The 10,310-nt window shown below is 58.1% G+C and overlaps 1 protein-coding gene across 4 annotated transcripts in view; it reads right to left on the bottom strand.

Moving 5' to 3' along the window:
- Window positions 1-5,225: 5,225 nt before the first annotated feature.
- Window positions 5,226-10,310, bottom strand: part of SARDH (sarcosine dehydrogenase) — a 63,516-nt gene continuing 58,431 nt past the window's right edge. For 2 of the 4 annotated variants that reach the window (XM_077149056.1, XM_077149058.1), the window contains exon 22: window positions 5,226-5,320. The gene's annotated coding sequence lies outside the window, so the exon portion shown is untranslated. Of the gene's footprint in view, window positions 5,321-5,800; window positions 6,088-10,310 lie in introns of those variants that run through there. The other 2 variants (XM_077149057.1, XM_077149059.1) reach the window with 2 other exon arrangements.

The raw sequence follows: 10,310 nt of genomic DNA, 5'->3' as shown, positions 1-10,310 counted from the left end.
TCAATGGTGGGGGGACACTTTGGGGGAGGGGTTGTTTCCGGCTGCAAGCGCCAGCGGGATGAGGTACATGCGCCTGACCTGACCCCCCAGGGTGCTCCAAGGCTGTGCTGTCCAGGGCAGGGGACACCAGCCCCCAGTTGGCTGTCCAAGTTTAAATTAGCGTGAAATAAAAGGACTCACTCAGCTTCCTGGACACACAGCCACACTGCAAACGCTCAATAGCCATGTAAGGCCACTGGCTGTGGCATTAAACAGGAGTTCCCATCACCGTAGAAAGTTCTGTGGTGTGATTCCAAAACAGACTGGGCCAGCCCAGCTCCAAAACGCGCACACATCCTCTCGTCTCTGAGCGCTGCCGGGAGGGGCCCTCTCTCAGACAGCCCCCACGGCCACAGAGGTGCAGGCACTCCCCATGGGGGCATTTGGGGTGGGACTGATCTTCACGGTTAGGCGTGGTCTCTTATGCTCAGGAAGGTTTAGCTTCTTTGGCCCCTGGCGTGAGAGGTCAGTGGTACCCCCAGCAATCACTGTGGCCACAACCGCCCTGGATGACATTGTTGCTTGGGCTTCTACAACAGTCAAAAGGTCTCGGAGCCAGGTCGATCGCCACGCCCCCCACACCCCTGTGCAGATGGGGACACGCGCCCTCAGGGGTCCTGGGTGGCCCCTCCTCTCTGGCCCATTGCAGCCAGCATGCAGTTGTGTTGGAATTGCACACCCCATTTCACCCCCTTCTGCAAGAGGACCCTGTTCTCTCAACACGGACGTGAGCTGAGCCCTGGGGGAAAGGGTGGCAGCCATCGATCTAAAATACGCTGGCACAGTGAGCCATTGGCTCCTCTTGGCCCCTCCCCATCTCTCTCCCCATCCGCCCTCAAGTGTATCTCCACAGCTACCTGCAGTGCCAGGTGACAGGTGGGAGCGAATGTGCCCCACGAATCCCAGGCGAGGAGCTTCCACTTCAGTGGGAGATTCCCACTGAGTGTTCAGGAGCCTTTGGTGGACGAGTGTAGACCAGAATCCCAGTGTTCCAGATGGCAGGGGAGTCTGGATGCCACCCCTGGGTGCATTTTCCGTGTCCGCTGAGGATGTCTCCTGGACTGAGGACCACCTCGACGTTCCCGGAACCAACCCTGCCATCCTCACAATCCCTCGGGCCTGGGTCTCACCAACTCTCAGGCCCGGGTGTTGGGGATGGAACACTGAGCGAGGGAGCTGCCCGCACAGAGCATGCCGTCCAGTGCGGGGGAGGGGGGGAGGACACAGAGCAGACAGGAAAGTCGCCAGGGCGAAGGTCCAGCAGGAGAAGCGATGAGTGCACTGTGGGAGCCAGGCAGCAGCTCCAGTCGGTCATGAGGGACAGCCCCGCTGAGAAGGCAGCATTTCACTGAAGTCCTGAAGGAGGAAGTAGGGAGTCCTTGGCTGTCCGGAAGCTGGAACGGTGTGCAAAGGCCCTGTGGCAGAAGTGAGCCCGGCCTCTTGAGGAAGAGCAAGGGGACCAGGGAGGCAGAATCAGGGAGCAAGACTGGGTGAGTGGGAGGAAAAGGGGGAGGTCAGAGAGGCTTCAGTGGGGGAACAGACGACAGGGGCCCTGCAGGCCATCACAGCAACCCTGAGCAGGCAGCAGCAGGACTGCAATTACATTCACGTGCCCCCTCGGATGTGAGTGGAGAACCAAAAGGAAAGGAAGAGGGGGAGGATATCAGGGGCCATGGCACTGGCCAAGGTGCGAGGGCTGGGGCATGAACCGGACAGCTATAAGTGCAGGTGGTAAGATGGGGTCAGAGAGAGCCCACATTTCTAAATTCTAGAATGTGAGAGAGAGGACAATGGGCATTCTCCCACACCCTGACACACACACACACACACACACACACACACAAAGACTGGTCCTACAGAACGGAAGCAGCAGCCCAGAGGCCTAAGGTTGTGGCCAGTCTTTGCTCAGGCCAGCACCCCCTGACACCCCAGTTCTCGTCCTGACATTTGCCTTGGCTTGGGGACCTCCCCTCTGTCCTCGTTCCCAGGCAGAACCAAAGCTTTGCCCTAGGTGCTCTCTTTGCCCCTTCATCTTCTGAACCCAACCCCCTCGGAAGTGTCTGGGGGGGGGCAGGTGGGGGCAGCTGGTCAGGGCTACCAGTCAGCAGTTGTGAGGAGCTCGCCCCCAGAGCTTGCCAAGGCAGGAGCCACCCGGGGGCACCACCTCGCAGGCCCAGCCACGGCAGCTGCATCCCAGGCAGAGAGGGCCTGGGTGAGTGGCCAGCACTTAAGAGGCTCAGCACATTGGCTGGGGCAGCCGGGCGCCTTCAGACTTTAATTCCTGGAGACTGAAGAGTAAGGCCGAAACAAGAAGAAAGAAGGGATTGGCCACGGCTGGGAGGTATGGAGTGCCCCAGGAGGTGGCCATGCTGGGCAGGCCAAGCCCGGCAGCCTCCCCCCAGGCACCATCGTTCTCTGCTCCTCCCCACCCCAGCCCCGGGGCAGGCCCCCTTCTGTCCCCAGCCATGCACGGGGAGGACACCCTCCAAGGACCGGGGTTCTTTCCAGGACCCCCAGCTCCGACTTGGTGGGGCCTCAAGCTCACACCTGGGTGACCCCTGGGCTGCCCTCCTTCTCTGAAGATGACATAGCTAGCACCCTGCTGGCTTATCCCCATACAAGCCACAGGCTGTCTGGCTGCCTCTGTTTCTCTATTACCTCATGGGGCAGGGCTGGTCCTTGCAGATGGGAGCCCACCGAGGTTACCCCAGGCCGAGGGAGGACAAGGGAGCACAAGGACCAGACTCTCCCTTGCAGATGGGGCGGCTGGAGCCAGAAGGCATAAGGGCACTGCCCAGGTCAGGTGGCATGTCAGGCCTGGCCTGGGCACGTGATGGGCACATTTGCCATGATCACAGATGTCTGTCCCTAGCGCCTTTCCTCTGCCAAACTCTTTTAAGTGCCATTTTCACTGCTGCGTTGAAGGGAGGTGGTTGCAGCCAGCTCCATGCCATTGGGGTGCTGGGATGGGGTGGCGGGAGGGGGTTTGGAGTCGCCTGGGCATCCCACTGCCAGGGCTTCTGGTCCCTAGAGGGGGTGGGCTCTTCATCCCTGCCAGCAGGGGTGTCCCTGCAGCAAACGTCCTTGCTGGGTGCAACAGGGACCTGGGACCCCTGCCGTCCATGACAGCTCAGAGAGCAGACATCCTGAGTCATGCGCTTGAGCGCGGGTGAGTTACAGGTGGGAGAGCTGGGCGAGAAGGAGCTGTCCTCCTGGGCTCTGCAAGAGCACCCCTGCCCCGGGCCCCTGGCAGTAGCCCTGACCTCCAGTTGCTGCAGGGGCTGGAGGGCAGACAGGAACTGGCTCTCTTCTCTCTTAGGACTTGGGCCAGCTCTGCTCTGCGCCGTGCAGGCCCCTTTGGTAAACATGGTCCCTGCTGACGGACGGGGGTGCCGTGACAGACACGGTGCTCGCTTTTTCTTGGAGAATCTTTAAAACAAGTGCAGCAGGGCAGTGTGTCTGGATGTAAGGGAGAAAAGCAACACGGGGTCCCCGAGCCCCGTAGCGTGCATGGCGGGGTCTCGGCCATGCGGGCCGGGGTGGCTGGCTTAGCTCTGTGGTCCTCCTGCAGTCCCAGGGGTGGGCCATTCAGCCAGCCCCTCGCGTCTACGAACCCATGCCATGTTCAGAGGGCCGGGGCGAGTCTCAGCAGACAAGGGAATGCAGGTAGAACAGGGCTAACACATCTGGAAGCTTCTGTTTCCGAGATTCATACCATTTCCCCCCAGGCTCCTGACCCGCGAGAAGTCAGTGGGAATGGAGCTGGGCTTGGACTTCCCCAGGGACAGTCTGTGGGATGAGTGTGGCCACACGATCCCAAGTCCAGGGGTCCAGGGGAAGGAGGCCAGCTCCCTGGGAAGCCCAGAGGAGGCCCCTCGGCCTCGGCCTGCCCTCTTCTCCAGGGGCAAGTTCCCCGGGAGGGGAGACTGTGGCTTTTCCTTCACCCTGAGTCCCGTGAGAGCCGAGGCCCCTGTGCCCCAATCTAGTGAGAAGGCCACCTGAACCCCAAACCTCTTCTGGGGCCTCAACTCCACTGGCCCCATCTGTCCAACCCTGTCCACAGCGGGCTCTGAAGGCGGCCAGGCCCAAGGACCGCCTGAGCCCCTGTGACCTCCTTGTTTTTTGTGTGTCTGTGGACACCCCACTCCCTTTGGCCCCTCACGTCAGCCGCACGCAGAGAGCAGAGCACGCCGGGACAGGAAAGCGGGCGCAGCTTGGCACGGGCCCCGGGCAGCCCAGTGGGCATCCCCGTAGTCAGACTAGGAGGGGCAGAGCAGGGGCAGGAGGAGAAACAGGTCATTCCTTATCACACAGGCAGGTTTCAGGGTGTCCTGAAGGGCTGAGAGGCAGGTCAGAAGGGTCACTGCATTGAAGACGTGATGCGAGGCCCAGCTGTGGGCCCTCCCAAGACCACCTTGGCTCCAGGTCACGCACAAGCCAAGTCTCCTCGTCAGACAGCAAGGTCAGAGGAGCCCATCACCCACACTGGAGGGTTCATACAAGCAGGCAGCATGCCTCTCCTGCCTGGGTCTGGTAGCGAGAGGCTCATGGGGAAATGAAGGCAGGAGTTGGCACTTCTGCCCAGGTGAGGGACAGAGAGGTCCATGCAGAAGGAGCTTTCTAGATTCCTGCCCCTCCTGGGATATGAAAGACAAGCTGTCCTGCAGTCTGGCCTTGACGAACTTGGCACATGTGCCCTCTGCCTCTAGTACCACAACCGTGGCAGACAATGCCAGTCGATCCCAGATTCCTGTCCCTCCGGTTCTACCCACAGCCTGGTGTGGCTCCAACGAGATCCATGGGCAGCATGTTGCCAATTGGCCGAGCAACATAAAAAGTGAAATTGCTGCCCCTGCTGTCACATTGGGTTTATTATTTATTGAGCACCAAGAAGCTGGCAGAGGGCTGCAGGCACAGTTTCTGAGCCCAAGGGGTAGACAGGTGTGTTTTTAGTGTGGGAGGGGGATTAGCACCCACCGTCGGTTATCAATCTCAGAAACGCCCATCTTTGGTCCTCTTTCCACTCTCCCTGCTTTTCTCTGGAATTGGGGGTTTGGGCGGGAGAAGAGGGGGCCCATGTGCTGGTTGGGGCCTAGGGTCCAGGGGTGTGGGTGGGATGGGCAGCTGGGCTCTGGCTTCCTGACACCACAGGCCCTCAGTAGGCCCCCTTAACCCGCTTGTTGTTGGGGTTGAAGGGGGATTTCATGTGTGCCTGTGCCGCATAGGTCACCCCCATCCTCTCCAGAGCGTAGTCCCTACTTTTCACAAAATCCAGCGAGACCTAAGGGCAGAGAAGGGGGCAGCTGGTCACCTGTCCCTCAGCACTGGTCACTCCGACCTGCTTCTCCAGAGGCTCTGGGCCTCGCCCCAACCCCGTGGGCAAACCCATCCCGACCAAGCATCTCTCCTCTGGGCCCAGAATGCACCAGAGAGGATGGGCTGTGTGCCGTGCAACCCTCCTCCCCACCCAGCTCTGGGCTGCATCTGAGCAGGTGGGATGCAGCAAAGCTGGGTCCCAGTAAGATTCTGCCAGCAGCCAGCACCCCACCCCGCCCAGGAATTCCAGATCCCTGGGAAAACGGCCGGGAATGGAAAGGAGGAAGGCTCCTGGGGAGACCGGGCAGCCCCGTCCCCAAGCTGGAACCCCAGAAAGGCTAGGGCAGATTTCCAGGCACGGGGCCACGGCGCCTCGGCCATCCCAGCAGCCCCAGGAGCAGGAGCTCCCTTGGGTGGGAAGGCAGGGAAGGGGGTGCACCACCTCCAGCCCGGCCCGGCTGACGGGACCGAGGGGGGCAGCTGGGACTGCTTAGAGGCGACAAGACCCCGGGCCAGGCCCACGGCAGGGGTCTGGGGCCGTCCACCTGTGAGGTACGGGGTTCCTCCGGGCCGCAGACGCTCAGGGCCAAACCAGGCTTTCCGGGGACTGCGCTTAGGGGTGGGGAGCCTTCCGGGCCGGCTCGAGCTGGGCAGGAGCCCTGCAGGGTGGTGAGCGCCTCCGGTGAAAGCGCAGGGGTTCGGGAAGAGCTTGGTTGAAACTCTGACGCAGTCCTGAAAGCAGCGCCCACGGTGGGGACCTCTGCATCAAGCCCGCGGGGGGTGAGGGGCACAGGGGCTGCCCCCAACCCCTGACCTTGGGTGGGTCACCTGGCCTCTCTGAATAGCGGGCTCATGGGTTTTTGTTTCTTGTTTGACGTATGGTACTGAAATTGAGCCCTGGTCTCCCACATGGCAGGCGAGCATTCTACCACTGAACCACCCGTGCACCCTATGTGAGAACTCGTGGTCTGAACCCGTCAGGCTGCAGGCGATGAAATGCGACTCAGTGTTCACAGCATTCGAGGGTGAACGTGCCTGTTCTGTTAGTCTGAGCCCGGCCCGGGTCAGCAACTCATCCTCCCCTCGCTGGCAGGTCATGGACCCTCCACGGGCTGCAGCCTGAGTCGCCTCATTCCCAAAAGGGCAGCACACTGAGGTTGGTGGGGCCTTGGGCATGGTAGGCAGCCTCTCTGTTGCCTCAGTTTCCCCATCTATAAATTAGGAATGCCACCCCACCCCCAAAAGGACACTTGTGGCAGTGTGGACAACCAAAGCTATAAGCTGAGCCCCCAGTCTTGGGGTTTGTTCATATAAAACTTAACCCCATTGGGCGGGCCGCGGTGGCTCAGCGGGCAAGAGTGCTTGCCTGCCGTGCCGGAGGACCCCGGTTCGATTCCCGGCCCCAGCCCATGTAAAAAACAAACAAACAAACAAAATATAATAAAACAAGAAAATGTTTAAAAATGTTTCCCTTTCTTCCTCCCTTCCTTCCTTCCATCCTTCCTTCCTTCTCTGTCTTTCCTTCCTTTCCTCCCTCTCTCTAAAAAAAAAAAAAAAAAACTTAACCCCACAAAGGATATGTCAAGCCTACTTAAAATTAGGCTTAAGAGTCACCCCCAAGAGAGCCTCTTTTGTTGCTCAGATGTGGCCTCTCTCTTCAGCCAACACAACAAGCAAACTCACCACCCTCCCCATCTCTGCGTGGGACATGACTCCCAGGGGTGTGGACCTTCCTGGCAATGTGGGACAGAAATTCTAAAATGAGCTGAGACTCAGCATCAAGGGATTGAGGAAACTTTCTTGACCAAAAGGGGAAAGAGTGAAATGAGACAAAATAAAGTTTCCCTGGCTGAGAGACTCCAAACAGAGTCGAGAGGTTATCCTGGAAGTTATTCTTATGCATTAAATAGATATCACCTTGTTAGTCAAGATGTAATGGAGAGGCTGGAGGGAACTGCCTGCAAATGTAGAGCTGTGTTCCAGTAGCCATGTTTCCTGAGGGTGGTTGAATAATGATATAGCTTTCAAAATGTGACTGCATGATTGTGAAAACCTTGTGTCTGATGCTCCTTTTATCTGCCTTGTCAACAGACGAGTAGAACATATGGAATAAAAATAAATAACAGGGGGAACATATGTTAAAATAAATTTAGTTTGAAATGCTAGTGATCAATGAAAGGGAGGGGTAAGGGGTATGGTATGTATAATTTTTCTTCTGTTTTCATTTTATTTCTTTTTCTGAATAGATGCAAATGTTCCAAGAAATGATCATGATGATGAATATGTAACTATGTGATGATATTGTGAATTACTGATTATATATGTAGAACGGAATGATCAAAATAGGAATGTTTGCGTTTGTTTGGTGTTCTTTGGTATTTAAAAAAAAATTTTAATTATAAAAAAAATTACAATGATCAAAGCCAAAAAAAAAGGACACTTGCGGCTGTCTGATGAGATAACACGTGGGAAGGTGCCTGGTGTATACAGCAGGTGCTCATGGAATGCACAGGGCCTAGGGGAGCCTCCCAGGAAGTGCGCGGTCCCCCTTGCTGTGCCCCCTTCCCGTCCTGCAGCTGCACTTGGCTTGGGGACCCGGCCCTGCTAAGACCACCCACTAACAGCTGCCTCTGGGGTGGGGAAGAGCCGAGGGCCAGACCCCACGAGGGGAGCCCACCAGCTACTCTCCCTAGCCCTGGGCTTCCTCCCGGCTTGGTTCAGGGACGCCCCAGTCCCAGAGAGAAACTCTGTCTTTATTTTCCCAGAATGCTCACGAGGTCACTATCCTGGCCGCTTCTGCTGTCTTCTCACCCCAAAGTGGCCTTCCTGACCCCATTCCCCGCATCCCGCAGGGTCCCCTCCACCGGCCCGCCCAGACCACCGGCAGCGTGCGGTCCTGTTCCTTCCGGGGGCCTGCAGCCTTCGTCTGTGTCCACTGCCGGCCATGGGCACGGCTGGCCAGAGGGTAGGCCCAGGTCACCAGCAGGGCTCTGCCAGGACCTGTGAGTTCTTTGGGTGAAGCATGACCGTTAACTCACTTGTGAGTTCTTCGGGTGAAGCTCTTGGGGACCCCCCACGAGCAGGCGCAGATGGAGAAGTTTGGGCAGCCTGGGGGGTGTGGCCTGATTATTGAATGTGGCAGATGCAGGCCCGGCGAGGGGGGCAGGGGGCGTACCCCAGGAGGGGCTCAGCCAGCACTGGCCCATAGTGGTCACCTAATAAATACCTGTGAGGCCGGAAATCCCACCTCCCCATCCAGAGCCAGGAAGGGATGGGCAGTCCGCAGTCTGGATGAGTTTTAAGCTTTACTTTCCGGGTCTTGTTTGTTATAGAACTAGCCTGACCCACACGGAAGGTAACAGCATTGCTCTCACTCGAAAGAAGAGGGACTTAGCCTCCAGGCCCACGTCCCCAGCACAGAGCAATGGAGCAGAACTGAGGCTGGGGCCCAAGGCTCAGAGAAGGCCTTGTGTCACCCCCAGGCATTCCACACAGAGCAGCAGTCTCCCCCCAACCTCCATGTCAGGTCAGTATATCCGCTGCAGACTAGCTCCTTATCCTGAGCCGTCCTCTGTGCTACAGTCCGGGGAGGGGGGTGCAAGCCTGTGCCCATTCTACAGATGAGGAAACTGAGGCTTGGAAGAAGAAGGCCCCAGCCCAAGGTCACAGAGCAGAGCAGGGAAAAGGCAGAGCCCAAAAGACTGCAGATTTCTGACCCTGTGCCCTGAGCCTCTGAGTGCTGCCACCTTCCCCACAGCCTCCCATGGGACAGTGGCCCTGGCAATCTCCCCATGGCTTCCCCAGGGGCTGTGCTCCTCATGCCAGCCTCTGTACCCTCCTCCTGCTTCTCGCAAGCCCCTCCTTCCGGAGTCTCGGGCGACCTGCCACTGCTCACTGTTCTCTGAGGCCCCAGAGACTCAGGCTGGAGAGCCCAGGAGCCAGGCCATGTGGGATGGGCAACATGGGGCCAGGTGCTCCCCACCATGGCCACGCGATCCTCCCTGTCACTCATGTACGTCACCCAGCCCACGACACAGGACACCCTCGGGACCCAGTCCACCCTGCCCGAGCATCGAGACCTCCACCCTGGGCCTCTGCCCCCGTGCCTAGCAGGGAGGGAGATGCCTGAGCTCTGTAGAGAATCATTTGGGTTCAAAGATGGTTCCTTGGGCAAAATGTTCTGGATTTCCCTGCCCAGAACATTCCCCTTCTACCTTACTGCCAAGCTCCAAAGCACACACTTGTGCACTGTGCATGAGTGCACACACATGTGTGCCTGTGTATGTAAAAGTATGCACACTTGAGTGTGCATGCACATGTGCATATATGGTGTATATGTGTGCGTGTGTGGTGTGTGCACGTGTGTGGGTATGTGTGCACATGTGCGTGCATGTGTGTCATGTGTACTCATGCGATTGTGTGACTGGGTGTGCACATGTGGTTGTGCATGTGTATGTGGTTGTGTGATTGTATATGATTGTGTATGTGTATGATCATGTGAGTGATTGTGTGTGAAATGTGATTATGTATGTGTGGTTGTGAGTGCATGCGTGACTGTGTGTGTTTGTGCATTCGTGCGCATGCGTGTGCATGTGGGTCGATGTGGGGATTGTGTGGTCCCAGGCAGGAGGGCATCTGAACCCACTTCCTGGGCTCTAGGAGGGGTCTGTCTCCACCCACACAGGCGTGGACCCCTCCCCCATCCCTTCCCCCTCCCCCAGCCATGGTCCCTGTTTTCCCGGCTGAAACTGAGGGACTGGGTGAGATGGTGAGTGTTCCCCAGTGGGGTTTCCTTCAACCTCAGCCAGGGTGGGGGATAAGTCGGAGCCGTTTCCCTGCCCAGAACATTCCCCTTCTACCTTACCGCCAAGTTCCCAAAGCACGCACTTGTGCACTGTGCATGAGTGCACACTCACGTGTGCCTGTGTATGTAAAAGTATGCACACTTGAGTGCA

This window comes from Tamandua tetradactyla, chromosome 2 (genome assembly GCF_023851605.1).
Source record: "Tamandua tetradactyla isolate mTamTet1 chromosome 2, mTamTet1.pri, whole genome shotgun sequence".
Taxonomy (NCBI): Eukaryota; Metazoa; Chordata; class Mammalia; order Pilosa; family Myrmecophagidae; genus Tamandua; species Tamandua tetradactyla.
Note: the sequence above shows the minus strand (reverse complement) of the source record. Positions and strands in the feature narration are given on the sequence as shown.